Source organism: Pseudorasbora parva, chromosome 15, assembly GCF_024679245.1.
Source record: "Pseudorasbora parva isolate DD20220531a chromosome 15, ASM2467924v1, whole genome shotgun sequence".
Lineage (NCBI taxonomy): Eukaryota > Metazoa > Chordata > Actinopteri > Cypriniformes > Gobionidae > Pseudorasbora > Pseudorasbora parva.
In genome coordinates this window covers 18,380,391-18,389,910 of record NC_090186.1, presented here as the reverse complement: position 1 = coordinate 18,389,910, position 9,520 = coordinate 18,380,391, and the positions used below count along the sequence as shown (strand labels likewise).

At 40.5% G+C, this 9,520-nt stretch overlaps 25 non-coding genes across 25 annotated transcripts; all 25 read left to right on the top strand.

The window, feature by feature from the left end:
• Nucleotides 1–214: 214 nt before the first annotated feature.
• On the top strand, nucleotides 215–326 carry trnal-caa (transfer RNA leucine (anticodon CAA)). The gene is made up of 2 exons: nucleotides 215–252; nucleotides 281–326. It is a non-coding gene; the product is annotated as a tRNA-Leu (tRNA).
• An 805-nt stretch (nucleotides 327–1,131) lies between these two features.
• On the top strand, nucleotides 1,132–1,243 carry trnal-caa (transfer RNA leucine (anticodon CAA)). Its single transcript has 2 exons — nucleotides 1,132–1,169; nucleotides 1,198–1,243. It is a non-coding gene; the product is annotated as a tRNA-Leu (tRNA).
• Nucleotides 1,244–1,361: 118 nt separating this feature from the next.
• trnal-caa (transfer RNA leucine (anticodon CAA)) lies at nucleotides 1,362–1,473 on the top strand. The gene is made up of 2 exons: nucleotides 1,362–1,399; nucleotides 1,428–1,473. It is a non-coding gene; the product is annotated as a tRNA-Leu (tRNA).
• Nucleotides 1,474–1,821: 348 nt separating this feature from the next.
• On the top strand, nucleotides 1,822–1,933 carry trnal-caa (transfer RNA leucine (anticodon CAA)). Its single transcript has 2 exons — nucleotides 1,822–1,859; nucleotides 1,888–1,933. It is a non-coding gene; the product is annotated as a tRNA-Leu (tRNA).
• Nucleotides 1,934–2,509: 576 nt separating this feature from the next.
• trnal-caa (transfer RNA leucine (anticodon CAA)) lies at nucleotides 2,510–2,621 on the top strand. Its single transcript has 2 exons — nucleotides 2,510–2,547; nucleotides 2,576–2,621. It is a non-coding gene; the product is annotated as a tRNA-Leu (tRNA).
• A 118-nt stretch (nucleotides 2,622–2,739) lies between these two features.
• On the top strand, nucleotides 2,740–2,851 carry trnal-caa (transfer RNA leucine (anticodon CAA)). Its single transcript has 2 exons — nucleotides 2,740–2,777; nucleotides 2,806–2,851. It is a non-coding gene; the product is annotated as a tRNA-Leu (tRNA).
• A 118-nt stretch (nucleotides 2,852–2,969) lies between these two features.
• On the top strand, nucleotides 2,970–3,081 carry trnal-caa (transfer RNA leucine (anticodon CAA)). The gene is made up of 2 exons: nucleotides 2,970–3,007; nucleotides 3,036–3,081. It is a non-coding gene; the product is annotated as a tRNA-Leu (tRNA).
• Nucleotides 3,082–3,199: 118 nt separating this feature from the next.
• trnal-caa (transfer RNA leucine (anticodon CAA)) lies at nucleotides 3,200–3,311 on the top strand. The gene is made up of 2 exons: nucleotides 3,200–3,237; nucleotides 3,266–3,311. It is a non-coding gene; the product is annotated as a tRNA-Leu (tRNA).
• Nucleotides 3,312–3,429: 118 nt separating this feature from the next.
• On the top strand, nucleotides 3,430–3,541 carry trnal-caa (transfer RNA leucine (anticodon CAA)). The gene is made up of 2 exons: nucleotides 3,430–3,467; nucleotides 3,496–3,541. It is a non-coding gene; the product is annotated as a tRNA-Leu (tRNA).
• A 118-nt stretch (nucleotides 3,542–3,659) lies between these two features.
• trnal-caa (transfer RNA leucine (anticodon CAA)) lies at nucleotides 3,660–3,771 on the top strand. Its single transcript has 2 exons — nucleotides 3,660–3,697; nucleotides 3,726–3,771. It is a non-coding gene; the product is annotated as a tRNA-Leu (tRNA).
• A 118-nt stretch (nucleotides 3,772–3,889) lies between these two features.
• trnal-caa (transfer RNA leucine (anticodon CAA)) lies at nucleotides 3,890–4,001 on the top strand. The gene is made up of 2 exons: nucleotides 3,890–3,927; nucleotides 3,956–4,001. It is a non-coding gene; the product is annotated as a tRNA-Leu (tRNA).
• Nucleotides 4,002–4,349: 348 nt separating this feature from the next.
• Nucleotides 4,350–4,461, top strand: trnal-caa (transfer RNA leucine (anticodon CAA)). Its single transcript has 2 exons — nucleotides 4,350–4,387; nucleotides 4,416–4,461. It is a non-coding gene; the product is annotated as a tRNA-Leu (tRNA).
• An 807-nt stretch (nucleotides 4,462–5,268) lies between these two features.
• On the top strand, nucleotides 5,269–5,380 carry trnal-caa (transfer RNA leucine (anticodon CAA)). Its single transcript has 2 exons — nucleotides 5,269–5,306; nucleotides 5,335–5,380. It is a non-coding gene; the product is annotated as a tRNA-Leu (tRNA).
• A 576-nt stretch (nucleotides 5,381–5,956) lies between these two features.
• On the top strand, nucleotides 5,957–6,068 carry trnal-caa (transfer RNA leucine (anticodon CAA)). The gene is made up of 2 exons: nucleotides 5,957–5,994; nucleotides 6,023–6,068. It is a non-coding gene; the product is annotated as a tRNA-Leu (tRNA).
• Nucleotides 6,069–6,186: 118 nt separating this feature from the next.
• On the top strand, nucleotides 6,187–6,297 carry trnal-caa (transfer RNA leucine (anticodon CAA)). Its single transcript has 2 exons — nucleotides 6,187–6,224; nucleotides 6,252–6,297. It is a non-coding gene; the product is annotated as a tRNA-Leu (tRNA).
• A 580-nt stretch (nucleotides 6,298–6,877) lies between these two features.
• Nucleotides 6,878–6,989, top strand: trnal-caa (transfer RNA leucine (anticodon CAA)). Its single transcript has 2 exons — nucleotides 6,878–6,915; nucleotides 6,944–6,989. It is a non-coding gene; the product is annotated as a tRNA-Leu (tRNA).
• Nucleotides 6,990–7,107: 118 nt separating this feature from the next.
• On the top strand, nucleotides 7,108–7,219 carry trnal-caa (transfer RNA leucine (anticodon CAA)). Its single transcript has 2 exons — nucleotides 7,108–7,145; nucleotides 7,174–7,219. It is a non-coding gene; the product is annotated as a tRNA-Leu (tRNA).
• Nucleotides 7,220–7,337: 118 nt separating this feature from the next.
• trnal-caa (transfer RNA leucine (anticodon CAA)) lies at nucleotides 7,338–7,449 on the top strand. Its single transcript has 2 exons — nucleotides 7,338–7,375; nucleotides 7,404–7,449. It is a non-coding gene; the product is annotated as a tRNA-Leu (tRNA).
• A 118-nt stretch (nucleotides 7,450–7,567) lies between these two features.
• trnal-caa (transfer RNA leucine (anticodon CAA)) lies at nucleotides 7,568–7,679 on the top strand. Its single transcript has 2 exons — nucleotides 7,568–7,605; nucleotides 7,634–7,679. It is a non-coding gene; the product is annotated as a tRNA-Leu (tRNA).
• A 348-nt stretch (nucleotides 7,680–8,027) lies between these two features.
• trnal-caa (transfer RNA leucine (anticodon CAA)) lies at nucleotides 8,028–8,139 on the top strand. The gene is made up of 2 exons: nucleotides 8,028–8,065; nucleotides 8,094–8,139. It is a non-coding gene; the product is annotated as a tRNA-Leu (tRNA).
• Nucleotides 8,140–8,257: 118 nt separating this feature from the next.
• trnal-caa (transfer RNA leucine (anticodon CAA)) lies at nucleotides 8,258–8,369 on the top strand. Its single transcript has 2 exons — nucleotides 8,258–8,295; nucleotides 8,324–8,369. It is a non-coding gene; the product is annotated as a tRNA-Leu (tRNA).
• A 118-nt stretch (nucleotides 8,370–8,487) lies between these two features.
• Nucleotides 8,488–8,599, top strand: trnal-caa (transfer RNA leucine (anticodon CAA)). The gene is made up of 2 exons: nucleotides 8,488–8,525; nucleotides 8,554–8,599. It is a non-coding gene; the product is annotated as a tRNA-Leu (tRNA).
• Nucleotides 8,600–8,717: 118 nt separating this feature from the next.
• trnal-caa (transfer RNA leucine (anticodon CAA)) lies at nucleotides 8,718–8,829 on the top strand. Its single transcript has 2 exons — nucleotides 8,718–8,755; nucleotides 8,784–8,829. It is a non-coding gene; the product is annotated as a tRNA-Leu (tRNA).
• Nucleotides 8,830–8,947: 118 nt separating this feature from the next.
• Nucleotides 8,948–9,059, top strand: trnal-caa (transfer RNA leucine (anticodon CAA)). Its single transcript has 2 exons — nucleotides 8,948–8,985; nucleotides 9,014–9,059. It is a non-coding gene; the product is annotated as a tRNA-Leu (tRNA).
• A 118-nt stretch (nucleotides 9,060–9,177) lies between these two features.
• trnal-caa (transfer RNA leucine (anticodon CAA)) lies at nucleotides 9,178–9,289 on the top strand. The gene is made up of 2 exons: nucleotides 9,178–9,215; nucleotides 9,244–9,289. It is a non-coding gene; the product is annotated as a tRNA-Leu (tRNA).
• The last annotated feature ends 231 nt before the right edge of the window (nucleotides 9,290–9,520 follow it).

Sequence of the window (9,520 nt, the reverse complement as noted above, 5' to 3'; positions counted from 1 at the left end):
GGTCTAAGGCGCCAGACTCAAGGTGCTTCAACCTTCTCAAATGTTGAGGGTTCTGGTCTCCGAATGGAGGCGTGGGTTCAAATCCCACCTCTGACAACTAGCTTTTAAAATGAACACGTGAATTAACGTGAAGGTAATGAATCTTATATTCCTTTTTGAGTTTTTACCATCACGAATAATGAAAAGACTGAGCATCAGAACGCTAGTTGTGGCTGTCAGAATGGCCGAGTGGTCTAAGGCGCCAGACTCAAGGTGCTTCAACCTTCTCAAAAGTTGAGGATTCTGGTCTCCGAATGGAGGCGTGGGTTCAAATCCCACTTCTGACAACTAGCTTTTATAATGAAAACTTGAATTAATGTGAAGGTAATATATCTTATATTATCTTTTGAGTTTTTACCATCATGGACAATGAAAAGACTGAGCATCAGAAAGCTAGTTGTGAGTGTCAGAATAGCCGAGTAGTCTAAGGCGCCAGACTCAAGGTGCTTCAACCTTCTCAAATGTAGAGGATTCTGGTCTCCGAATGGAGGCGTGGGTTCAAATACCACTTCTGACAAGTAGCTTTTATAATGAAAACTTGAAATAATGTGATGGTAATATATCATATTATCTTTTGAGTTTTTACCCTCATGGACAATCAAAGGACTGAGCATCAGAAAAGCAGTTGTGACTGTCAGAATGGCCGAGTGGTCTAAGGCGCCAGACTCAAGGTGCTTCAAATTTTCTCAAATGTTGAGGATTCTGGTCTCCGAATAGAGGCGTGGGTTCAAATCCCACTTCTGACAACTAGCTTTTAAAATGAACACTTGAATTAACGTGAAGGTAATGAATCTTATATTCCTTTTTGAGTTTTTACCATCATGGACAATCAAAAGACTGAGCATCAGAAAAGCAGTTGTGACAGTCAGAATGGCCGAGTGGTCTAAGGCGCCAGACTCAAGGTGCTTCAAATTTCTCAAATGTTGAGAATTCTGATCTCCGAATGGAGGCATGGGTTCAAATCCCACTTCTGACAAAAAGCTATTATAATGAAAACTTGAATTAATGCGGTGGTAATATTTCCTATTATCTTTTGAGTTTTTACCATCATGGACAATCAAAAGACTGAGCATCAGAAAATCAGTTGTGACAGTCAGAATGGCCGAGTGGTCTAAGGCGCCAGACTCAAGGTCTTTCAACCTTCTCAAATGATGAGGATTCTGGTCTCCGAATGGAGGCGTGGGTTCAAATCCCACTTCTGACAAGAAGCTTTTGTAATGAAAACTTGAAATAATGTGATGGTAATATATCTTGTATTATCTTTTGAGTTTTTACCATCATGGACAATCAAAAGACTGAGCATAAGAAAATCAGTTGTGACTGTCAGAATGGCCGAGTGGTCTAAGGCGCCAGACTCAAGGTGTTTCAACCTTCTCAAATGTTGAGGATTCTGGTCTCCGAATGGAGGCGTGGGTTCAAATCCCACTTCTGACAACTAGCTTTTGTAATGAAAACTTGAAATAATGTGATGGTAATATATCTTATATTATCTTTTGAGTTTTTACCATCATGGACAATCAAAAGACTGAGCATCAGAAAACCAGTTGTGGCGGTCAGAATGGCCGAGTGGTCTAAGGCGCCAGACACAAGGTGCTTCAACCTTCTCAAATGTTGAGGATTCTGGTCTCCGAATGGAGGCGTGGGTTCAAATCCCACTTCTGACAAGTAGCTTTTATAATGAAAACTTGAAATAATGTGATGGTAATATATCTTATATTATCTTTTGAGTTTTTACCATCATGGACAATCAAAAGACTGAGCATCAGAAAAGCAGTTGTGACAGTCAGAATGGCCGAGTGGTCTAAGGCGCCAGACTCAAGGTGCTTCAACCTTCTCAAATGTTGAGGATTCTGGTCTCCGAATGGAGGCGTGGGTTCAAATCCCACTTCTGACAACTAGCTTTTAAAATGAACACTTGAATTAACATGAAGGTAATGAATCTTATATTCCTTTTTGAATTTTTACCATCATGAATAATGAAAAGACTGAGCATCAGAACGCTAGTTGTGGCTGTCAAAATGGCCGAGTGGTCAATGGCGCCACACTCAAGGTGCTTCAACCTTCTCAAATGTTGAGGATTCTGGTCTCCGAATGGAGGCGTGGGTTCAAATCCCACTTCTGACAACTAGCTTTTATAATGAAAACTTGAATTAATGTGAAGGTAATATATCTTATATTATCTTTTGAGTTTTTACCATCATGGACAATCAAAAGACTGAGCATCAGAAAAGCAGTTGTGACAGTCAGAATGGCCGAGTGCTCTAAGGCGCCAGACTCAAGGTGCTTCAACCTTCTCAAATGTTGAGGATTCTGGTCTCCGAATGGAGGCATGGGTTCAAATCCCACTTCTGACAAGTAGCTATTATAATGAAAACTTGAATTAATGCGGTGGTAATATTCCCTATTATCTTTTGAGTTTTTACCATCATGGACAATCAAAAGACTGAGCATCAGAAAACCAGTTTTGACTGTCAGAATGGCCGAGTGGTCTAAGGCGCCAGACTCAAGGTGTTTCAACCTTCTCAAATGTTGAGGATTCTGGTCTCCGAATGGAGGCGTGGGTTCAAATCCCACTTCTGACAAGTAGCTTTTATAATGAAAACTTGAAATAATGTGACAGTAATATATCTTATATTATCTTTTGAGTTTTTACCATCATGGACAATCAAAAGACTGAGCATCAGAAAACCAGTTGTGGCTGTCAGAATGGCCGAGTGGTCTAAGGCGCCAGACTCAAGGTGCTTCAACCTTCTAAAATGTTGAGGATTCTGGTCTCCGAATGGAGGCGTGGGTTCAAATCCCACTTCTGACAAGTAGCTTTTATAATGAAAACTTGAAATAATGTGACGGTAATATATCTTTTATTATCTTTTGAGTTTTTACCATCATGGACAATCAAAAGACTGAGCATCAGAAAACCAGTTGTGACTGTCAGAATGGCCGAGTGGTCTAAGGCGCCAGACTCAAGGTGCTTCAACCTTCTCAAATGTTGAGGATTCTGGTCTCCGAATGGAGGCGTGGGTTCAAATCCCACTTCTGACAGGTAGCTTTTGTAATGAAAACTTGAAATAATGTGATGGTAATATATCTTATATTATCTTTTGAGTTTTTACCATCATGGACAATCAAAAGACTGAGCATCAGAAAAGCAGTTGTGACAGTCAGAATGGCCGAGTGGTCTAAGGCGCCAGACTCAAGGTGCTTCAACCTTCTCAAATGTTGAGGATTCTGGACTCCGAATGGAGGTGTGGGTTCAAATCCCACTTCTGACATGTAGCTTTTATAATGAAAACTTGAAATAATGTGACGGTAATATATCTTATATTATCTTTTGAGTTTTTACCATCATGGACAATCAAAAGACTGAGCATCAGAAAACCAGTCGTGGCTGTCAGAATGGCCGAGTGGTCTAAGGCGCCAGACTCAAGGTGCTTCAACCTTCTCAAATGTTGAGGATTCTGGTCTCCGAATGGAGGCGTGGGTTCAAATCCCACTTCTGACAAGTAGCTTTTATAATGAAAACTTGAAATAATTTGATGGTAATATATCTTATATTATCTTTTGAGTTTTTACCATCATGGACAATGAAAAGACTGAGCATAAGAAAATCAGTTGTGGCTGTCAGAATGGCCGAGTGGTCTAAGGCGCCAGACTCAAGGTGCTTCAACCTTCTCAAATGTTGAGGATTCTGGTCTCCGAATGGAGGCGTGGGTTCAAATCCCACTTCTGACAACTAGCTTTTATAATGAAAACTTGAATTAATGTGAAGGTAACATATCTTATATTATCTTTTGAGTTTTTACCATCATGGACAATCAAAAGACTGAGCATAAGAAAATCAGTTGTGGCTGTCAGAATGGCCGAGTGGTCTAAGGCGCCAGACTCAAGGTGCTTCAACCTTCTCAAATGTTGAGGATTCTGGTCTCCGAATGGAGGCGTGGGTTCAAATCCCACTTCTGACAAGTAGCTTTTGTAATGAAAACTTGAAATAATGTGATGCTAATATATCTTATATTATCTTTTGAGTTTTTACCATCATGGACAATCAAAAGACTGAGCATCAGAAAACCAGTTGTGGCTGTCAGAATGGCCGAGTGGTCTAAGGGGCCAGACTCAAGGTGCTTCAACCTTCTCAAATGTTGAGGACTCTGGTCTCCGAATGGAGGCGTGGGTTCAAATCCCACTTCTGACAAGTAGCTTTTATAATGAAAACTTGAAATAATGTGATGGTAATATATCTTATATTATCTTTTGAGTTTTTACCATCATGGACAATCAAAAGACTGAGCATCAGAAAAGCAGTTGTGACAGTCAGAATGGCCGAGTGGTCTAAGGCGCCAGACTCAAGCTGCTTCAACCTTCTCAAATGTTGAGGATTCTGGTCTCCGAATGGAGGCGTGGGTTCAAATCCCACTTCTGACAACTAGCTTTTAAAATGAACACTTGAATTAACGTGAAGGTAATGAATCTTATATTCCTTTTTGAGTTTTTACCATCACGAATAATGAAAAGACTGAGCATCAGAACGCTAGTTGTGCCTGTCAGAATGGCCGAGTGGTCTAAGGCGCCAGACTCAAGGTGCTTCAACCTTCTCAAATGTTGAGGATTCTGCTCTCCGAATGGAGGCGTGGGTTCAAATCCCACTTCTGACAACTAGCTTTTATAATGAAAACTTGAATTAATGTGAAGGTAATATATCTTATATTATCTTTTGAGTTTTTACCATCATGGACAATGAAAAGACTGAGCATCAGAAAGCTAGTTGTGAGTGTCAGAATGGCCGAGTAGTCTAAGGCGCCAGACTCAAGTTGCTTCAACCTTCTCAAATGTTGAGGATTCTGGTCTCCGAATGGAGGCGTGGGTTCAAATCCCACTTCTGACAACTAGCTTTTATAATAAAAACTTGAATTAATGTGAAGGTAACATGTCTTATATTATCTTTTGAGTTTTTACCATCATGGACAATGAAAAGACTGAGCATCAGAAAGCTAGTTGTGAGTGTCAGAATGGCCGAGTGGTCTAAGGCGCCAGACTCAAGGTCTTTCAACCTTTCAAATGTTGAGGATTCAGGTCTCTGAATGCAGGCGTGGGTTCAAATCCTACTTCTGACATGTAGCTTTTGTAATGAAAACTTGAAATAATGTGATGGTAATATATCTTATATTATCTTTTGAGTTTTTAAAATCATGGACAATCAAAAGACTGAGCATCAGAAAAGTAGCTGTGGCTGTCAGAATGGCCGAGTGGTCTAAGGCGCCAGACTCAAGGTGCTTCAACCTTCTCAAATGTTGAGGATTCTGGTCTCCGAATGGAGGCGTGGGTTCAAATCCCACTTCTGACAAGTAGCTTTTGTAATGAAAACTTGAAATAATGTGATGGTAATATATCTTGTATTATCTTTTGAGTTTTTTCCATAATGGACAATCAAAAGACTGATCATCAGAAAATCAGTTGTGACAGTCAGAATGGCCGAGTGGTCTAAGGCGCCAGACTCAAGGTGCTTCAACCTTCTCAAATGTTGAGGATTCTGGTCTCCGAATAGAGGCGTGGGTTCAAATCCCACTTCTGACAACTAGCTTTTAAAATGAACACTTGAATTAACGTGAAGGTAATGAATCTTATATTCCTTTTTGAGCTTTTACCATCATGGACAATCAAAAGACTGAGCATCAGAAAAGCAGTTGTGACAGTCAGAATGGCCGAGTGGTCTAAGGCGCCAGACTCAAGGTGCTTCAAATTTCTCAAATGTTGAGAATTCTGATCTCCGACTGGAGGCATGGGTTCAAATCCCACTTCTGACAAGTAGCTATTATAATGAAAACTTGAATTAATGCGGTGGTAATATTTCCTATTATCTTTTGAGTTTTTACCATCATGGACAATCAAAAGACTGAGCATCAGAAAACCAGTTTTGACTGTCAGAATGGCCGAGTGGTCTAAGGCGCCAGACTCAAGGTGCTTCAACCTTCTCAAATGTTGAGGATTCTGGTCTCCGAATGGAGGCGTGGGTTCAAATCCCACTTCTGACAACTAGCTTTTATAATGAAAACTTGAATTAATGTGAAGGTAACATATCTTATATTATCTTTTGAAATTTTACCATCATGGACTATGAAAAGACTGAGCATCAGAAAGCTAGTTCTGAGTGTCAGAATGGCCGAGTGGTCTAAGGCGCCAGACTCAAGGTCTTTCAACCTTTCAAATGTTGAGGATTCTGGTCTCTGAATGGAGGCGTGGGTTCAAATCCCACTTCTGACATGTAGCTTTTGTAATGAAAACTTGAAATAATGTGATGGTAATATATCTTATATTATCTTTTGAGTTTTTACCATCATGGACAAAATTAAAAGACTGAGCATCAGAAAAGCAGCCGTGACTGTCAGAATGGCCGAGTTGTCTAAGGCGCCAGACTCAAGGTTCTTCAACCTTCTCAAATGTTGAGGATTCTGGTCTCCGAATGGAGGCGTGGGTTCAAATCCCCCTTCTGACAACTAGCTTTTAAAATGAACACTTGAATTAACGTGAAGGTAATGAATCTTATATTGCCATTTGAGTTTTTACCATCATGTATAATGAAAAGACTGAGCTTCAGAAAAGCAGCTGTGACTGTCAGAATTGCCGAGTAGTCTAAGGCGCCAGACTCAAGGTGCTTCAACCTTCTCAAATGTTGAGGATTCTGGTCTCCGAATGGAGGCGTGGGTTCAAATCCCACTTCTGACAAGTAGCTTTTGTAATGAAAACTTGAAATAATGTGATGGTAATATATCTTATATTATCTTTTGAGTTTTTACCATCATGGACAATCAAAAGACTGAGCATCAGAAAAGCAGCTGTGTCTGTCAGAATGGCCGAGTGGTCTAAGGCGCCAGACTCAAGGTGCTTCAACCTTCTCAAATGTTGAGGATTCTGGTTTCCGAATGGAGGCGTGGGTTCAAATCCCACTTCTGACATGTAGCTTTTGTAATGAAAACTTGAAAAAATGTGATGTTAATATATCTTATATTATCGTTTGAGTTTTTACCATCATGGACAATCCAAAGACTGAGCATCAGAAATGCGGCTGTGACTGTCAGAATGGCCGAGTGGTCTAAGGCGCCAGACTCAAGGTGCTTCAACCTTCTCAAATGTTGAGGATTCTGGTCTCCGAATGGAGGCGTGGGTTCAAATCCCACTTCTGACAAGTAGCTTTTGTAATGAAAACTTGAAATAATGTGATGGTAATATATCTTATATTATCTTTTGAGTTTTTACCATCATGGACAATCAAAAGACTGAGAATCAGAAAACCAGTTGTGGCTGTCAGAATGGCCGAGTGGTCTAAGGCGCCAGACTCAAGATGCTTCAACCTTCTCAAGTGTTGAGGATTCTGGTCTCCGAATGGAGGCGTGGGTTCAAATCCCACTTCTGACAAGTAGCTTTTATAATGAAAACTTGAAATAATGTGATGGTAATATATCTTATATTGTCTTTTGAGTTTTTACCATCATGGACAATCAAAAGACTGAGCATCAGAAAAGCAGTTGTGACAGTCAGAATGGCCGAGTGGTCTAAGGCGCCAGACTCAAGGCGCTTCAACCTTCCCAAATGTTGAGGATTCTGGTCTCCGAATGGAGGCGTGGGTTCAAATCCCACTTCTGACAAGTAGCTTTTGTAATGAAAACTTGAAATAATGTGATGGTAATATATCTTATATTATCTTTTGAGTTATTACCATCATGGACAATCAAAAGACTGAGCATCAGAAAAGCAGTTGTGACAGTCAGAATGGCCGAGTGGTCTAAGGCGTCAGACTCAAGGTGCTTCAACCTTCCCAAATGTTGAGGATTCTGGTCCTCGAATGGAGGCGTGGTTTCAAATCCCACTTCTGACATGTAGCTTTTATAATGAAAACTTGAAATAATGTGACGGTAATATATCTTATATTATCTTTTGAGTTTTTACCATCATGGACAATCAAAAGACTGAGCATCAGAAAACCAGTCGTGGCTGTCAGAATGGCCGAGTGGTCTAAGGCGCCAGACTCAAGGTGCTTCAACCTTCTCAAATGTTGAGGATTCTGGTCTCCGAATGGAGGCGTGGGTTCAAATCCCACTTCTGACAAGTAGCTTTTGTAATGAAAACTTGAAATAATGTGATGGTAATATATCTTATATTATCTTTTGAGTTTTTACCATCATGGACAATCAAAAGACTGAGAATCAGAAAACCAGTTGTAGCTGTCAGAATGGCCGAGTGGTCTAAGGCGCCAGACTCAAGGTGCTTCAACCTTCTCAAGTGTTGAGGATTCTGGTTTCCGAATGGAGGCGTGGGTTCAAATCCCACTTCTGACAAGTAGCTTTTATAATGAAAACTTGAAATAATGTGATGGTAATATATCTTATATTGTCTTTTGAGTTTTTACCATCATGGACAATCAAAAGACTGAGCATCAGAAAAGCAGTTGTGACAGTCAGAATGGCCGAGTGGTCTAAGGCGCCAGACTCAAGGCGCTTCAACCTTCTCAAACGTTGAGGATTCTGGTCTCCGAATGGAGGCGTGGGTTCAAATCCCACTTCTGACAAGTAGCTTTTATAATGAAAACTTGAAATAATGTGACGGTAATATATCTTATATTATCTTTTGAGTTTTTACCATCATGGACAATAAAAAGACTGAGCATCAGAAAAGCAGTTGTGACAGTCAGAATGGCCGAGTGGTCTAAGGCGCCAGACTCAAGGTGCTTCAACCTTCCCAAATGTTGAGGATTCTGGTCTCCGAATGGAGGCGTGGGTTCAAATCCCACTTCTGACATGTAGCTTTTGTAATGAAAACTTGAAATAATGTGATGGTAATATATCTTATATTATCTTTTGCGTTTTTACCATCATGGACAATGAAAAGACTGAGCATAAGAAAACCAGTTGTGGCTGTCAGAATGGCCGAGTGGTCTAAGGCGCCAGACTCAAGGTGCTTCAACCTTCTCAAATGTTGAGGATTCTGGTCTCCGAATGGAGGCGTGGGTTCAAATCCCACTTCTGACAAGTAGCTTTTGTAATGAAAACTTGAAAAAATGTGATGGTAATATATCTTATATTATCTTTTGAGTTTTTACCATCATGGACAATCAAAAGACTGAGCATCAGAAAAGCAGCTGTGTCTGTCAGAATGGCCGAGTGGTCTAAGGCGCCAGACTCAAGGTGCTTCAACCTTCTCAAATGTTGAGGATTCTGGTCTCTGAATGGAGGCGTGGGTTCAAATCCCACTTCTGACATGTAGCTTTTGTAATGAAAACTTGAAATAATGTGATGGTAATATATCTTATATTATCTTTTGAGTTTTTACCATCATGGACAATCAAAGACTGAGCATCAGAAAAGCAGCCGTGACTGTCAGAATGGCCGAGTTGTCTAAGGCGCCAGACTCAAGGTTCTTCAACCTTCTCAAATGTTGAGGATTCTGGTCTCCGAATGGAGGCGTGGGTTCAAATCCCCCTTCTGACAAC